The 4940-nt window shown below is 40.4% G+C and overlaps 1 pseudogene; it reads right to left on the bottom strand.

The window, feature by feature from the left end:
• Positions 1–4021: 4021 nt before the first annotated feature.
• On the bottom strand, positions 4022–4736 carry LOC129490745 (general transcription factor 3C polypeptide 6-like; annotated as a pseudogene).
• Positions 4737–4940: the final 204 nt, after the last annotated feature.

Genomic DNA, 4940 nt, shown 5'->3' on the forward strand with positions numbered 1-4940 from the left:
ATACTGATATGATGTTTTTGTTGTGTATAGAATTTTAGGTTGGCAGTTATTTTCTTTTAGTACATTGAATATACATTATTTCACTGTCTTTAGGCTTACATTATTTCTGCTGAGAGGTCAGCTGTCAATTTGTCCCTCTTTTGAAAGTGACTGGTACTTTCTTTTTTCCCTCTGCTGCTATTAAGATATTTTTTCTCCTTGCCTTAAGTTTTCTTTAGTATCACTGTAATGTGTCTAAGTATGGATTTCTTTTTATTTTTATACCGTTTGGGATTATATGCTGCTTTTTTTCTCTTCAGAATTTAAGACTTTATTTTCCTCTTCAATTTAAAGTAGAAGTACATTATAGTGTAGATCAGTTTCTTTTCCATAATTACACGTTTCAAGAATCTTCCACTTCTTATACTTTCTTTAAAAAAAAAAAAAAGAGAGACAGGTGTCTTGCTGTGTTGCCCAGCTGGTCTTGAACTCCTGTCCTCAAGCAATCCTCCCACCTTGGCCTCTCAAAGTGTTGGGATTACAGGAATGAACTACTGTACCTGGTCTACTTTTTAATATTTTTCATGTTTTTAAAAATACATATGTCGCAATTAGGATTAAGTTTGGCTATTAAAGAGTGACTTAAGAGAGTAGGTCATTTCTCTCATGTAAAAGAAGGCCAGAGGTAAGCAGTGGCAATGTCTTTTCTGCCTGAGCAGCAGCAGTAGTCACAGGTTTAGAATGACATTGACACTCACAGGACCCAATACGCCTTGTGGCATCCAATCTGACACCCTGTTCACTTAACTTTGCAAGATACAGAACAAGAAACAGCACAACAACATGGCAGCATGAGGCTTATTTCAGCAGGAGGCTTTACTCCAGCCTGCCAAGTGTCAGCTCAGGTATAATGAAACAAGATCATCCGGTGGGTGCAGAAGCCACCTGGCTTGGAAGCTTCATGCTCCATGAGAACTAATACCTGTTGAGATGGCCCATAACTGTAATTTCCAGGAATCTTTGCAATGAGGAACACTACACTTAAGGAATCTCAAAACTCATATTTTTCAATGGGCACTTATAGTACGTGTCACAGTCTTCTTTGTCCAGATACAGTTTACCAATAAGGGATCATCTTTATGATGATCATAAAGATGATCCAGTATTGCCTAGTATCACAGTTGACATTCCATTATTACCTTGCCTAGTAGGCTTCCAGAGAAATGATGATGAAAGGCAAAGTCATTTTACCAGGGAAGAGAAAGGGCTTTGTTAACCCTTTACTCAGAGCAGTCCAGGGCAGTCTCGCATAATCCGGACCCAATCTTCTATTCTGTTGCTCTGCCACTCAAGGGTTTATTTCCAAGGTTGCTTTAAAGTCCAAGAATCCTGCTGGAGTTCTAGCCACCACATCCATGTTCTAGCAGAAAGAAAGAGAAGATGAGCCTACCTGCTTCCTCTTATGCCTTTAAGGAAACTTTCTGGAAGCATCACTCAACACCTCTTATTTTTTTCTTGAGACAGGGTCTCACTCTGTTGCCGAGGCTGGAGTGCAGTGGTGCGATCACAGCTCACTGCAGCCTCAACCTCCCAGGCTCAAACAATCCTCCTACCTTAGCTTCCAGAGTAGCTGGAACTACAGGCATGCCCCTTTATGCCTGGCTAATTTTTGTATTTTTTGTAGAGACAGGGTTTCGCCATGTTCCCTAGGCTGGTCTTGAACTTCTGAGCTCAAGTGATCTGCTCATCTTGACCTCTCAAAGTGTTGAGATTACAGGTGTGAGCCACCGGGCCTGGCCCAACACTTCTAATTCAATGTCAATGGCCACAACTTAGTCATATGGTCACATGAATGTGTGATTTCCCATAATGGGGAAAGTGGGCACATTGCTAGTCTGAATAAGTTCTGGGATTCTGTTACAAAGAGAAACAGGGAGAACAGATAATTGAGTCAGGCAGTTAGCAGTCTCTCCTATACATATGTATGGTGGGAACAATAGCTTCTTATTAAATGTTGATATTAGGCTGGGCAAAGTGGCTCAAGCTTGTAATCCCAGAGCTTTGGGAAGCTGAGGTGGGAGGATTGCTTGAGGCCAGGAGTTCAAGACTAGCTCAGGCAACATAGTAAGACCCTGTCTCTACCAAAAAAAAAAAAAAAAAAAAAGAAAAAGAAAAAATTAGCTGGCATGATGGCATGCACCTGTAGTTCCCAGCTGCTCGAGAGGCCAAAGCAGGAGGATTGCTTGAATCCAAGAGTCCCAGGCTTCAGTGAGCTATGATGGCACTGCTGCACTCCAGCCTAGGTGACACAGTAAGACCATGTCTCAAAAAAAAAAAAAAAATGCTGATATGGTTTGGCTGTGTCCCCACCCAAATCTCATCTTGAATTTTAGCTCCTATAATCCCCATGTGCTGTGTGAGGGACCTGGTGGGAGGTAATTGAATTATAGACTGGGTTTTTCCTTTGCTGTTCTTGAGATTGTGAATAAGCCTCATAAGCCTCATGAGATCTGATGGTTTTATAAACGGCAGTTCCTCTGCACATGGTCTCTTGCCTGCTGCCATGTAAGATATGCCTTTGTTCCTCCTTCACCTTCCACCATGATTGTGAGGCCTCCCCAGCCATGTGGAACTGTGAGTCCATTACACGTCTTTTTGTTTATAAATTACCCAGTCTCAGGTATGTCTTTATTTGTAGTGTGAGAATGGACTAATACAAAAGCTGAGACTAAAAAAGTCATATAAAACCTAGGATATATGTGCTTATGATTTGACAATGCTTTTTATCAAAGTAAGTTGTTTTCCAATTAAATACAAGACTTTTTGAAGAAAAAAATTCCTCCTCCAGAACATTAGTTCTCTAACCCATTAAAATAGTTACATCTCCATCAATTGTGAGATGTGATTAATGTGAGGTGTGTTTTAACTATTAATTTCACCTAGGCTAAACTAGTTAAAATTGCTGTTTTTTGTAGTCAGATACAAATATTGACAATTTCATACAGCTCAACCTATAACAAAGTATCTATATTTGTGAATAACTTACTTAAAAATACAAATTATCACAGATTTAGATTACTGCCCTAATAAAATCACGATTACAGTTGAATTCCAGCAATCTTGCTCAAGTGAAAAAAGAGTGAATTGACAGCTGGAATATTAGAAATTGTACTTTTATCTTTAAGCACTTCAAAATTATTTTTCTGTTTCTAGATAAAATACATGTCGTAGACTGAAAAATGGTCTCCCAAAAGATTTCCATGCCCCAGTCCCTAGTTTTATGCTTGTATATGTTAAATTACACAGCAAAAGAGACTTTGCAGATGGAATTAAGGTTATAGACCTTAAAATACAGAAATTATTCAAGTGGGCCCAATGTAATCATAATCAAATGGACCTTTAAAAGTGGAATATAAGACAAAAGCGTAGGTCAGAGAGAGGTATGATGAGGAAGTAACAGGAAAGGGGACATGACCCACCATTGCTAGCTCTGAAGAAAAGGAGACCATGAGCCAAGGAATGTGAGCAGCCTCTGGAAGCTAGAAATGGCCCTCCGCTGGCAGACAGCATTGAATTCTGCCAACAACTGAATAAGCAAGGAAATGGATTTATGGCCCCCTACTCTGCCCCCAGCCTCCATAAAGGAATGCAGTCCTGCCAGCATCTTGAATTTAGCTCAGTGAAGACCAGTGTCAGATTTCGGACCTACAAAACTATGATGATACATTTTGCTGTTTTCAGCCATGGAGTTTGCGGTCGTTTGTAACAGCTACAATAGAAAACTGATGTACTTACCTTAGTAAAACTTTGAATTTAAAGGATTCATCAGAGAACTGTCCCTAAAGTCATTTAAGCTGAATTTTAAAAAATTCAATTCATGTCTGGTCCTGAGTGATTCTGGTAAAATAAGCTGTGATGTGACTGGATATGTGTGTATAGCCAACAAAACACAATAAAATAGTGAACAGCTGAAAGCTATACAGCTGGTTACCTTTATATAAGAACACTAGAAAGCTCATAATGCGTTATTATGAGAAACATTTCATCTAGGAGTGATTTCTAAGGCAGCATCTTGAGTTTCTATAAACACAGAACCTTCTGTCTCAGAAGGGATATCACGAGGAGGACCACAATCCTCTATGTTCACGTGCAGCGGCTTCTCCTGTTCACGACTCAGGTTTGAAATGTCTTTCATTTGAATCTTCCTTCCAGTTCCAAAGGTTTATCTGAGGCCAAAGCTATCACTTCTTCATCTTCATTTTTATATAGAAAGCTACAAATCATGCTGGGTCTAGAGGAGAAATCCTTATCCTTGATTTGCAGCCATTCCACCCCACCTGTTTTCTCCTCCTTCCTTCTCTGTCAGAAGAGTTATTGTTATGCTGACTTCTTCCCTGTATGGCACTTGCATTTTAGCACTGTGTACTCCTTGCCCTCTCTATCCACACGTTCAACATTTTCTTCAAATATAACACAGGTCCCAAGAGTGTCTTCAGACTCCCCAGCCAAGACATAGCTGTCCACTTGAAGAAAGGGCCTCTTGGTGTCAATTCTCAAAATTTTGCATTTATTTTCACATTTCGAGAGAAAGTCTGAATCAACAATTCCTGACAATTCCATGAGAACCAGCTGTTCTCCCTCCTCCTTCTTCCTCTTCTCCATCCTCTGGATTCTGTTCCTCTGCTACTGCCATGGTCCCACAGCTCTGGATTATAGGCTTCTTATTTAAGTTTTCAACTATTATCTCTTCAAACATACTCTCCACCCCATTCTATTCTTTTTTTTTTTTCGAGACAGAGTCTCACTCTTTCACCCAGGCTGGAGTGCCGTGGCGCGATCACGGCTCACTGCAGCCTCGACCTCCTGGGCTCAGGCGATCTTCCCACCTCAGCCTCCCGAGTAGCTGGGACTACAGGCACAAGGCGCCAAACCTGGCTAATTTTTTGTACTTTTTGTAGAGA

Source organism: Symphalangus syndactylus, chromosome 9, assembly GCF_028878055.3.
Source record: "Symphalangus syndactylus isolate Jambi chromosome 9, NHGRI_mSymSyn1-v2.1_pri, whole genome shotgun sequence".
In the NCBI taxonomy this organism is placed as follows: domain Eukaryota; kingdom Metazoa; phylum Chordata; class Mammalia; order Primates; family Hylobatidae; genus Symphalangus; species Symphalangus syndactylus.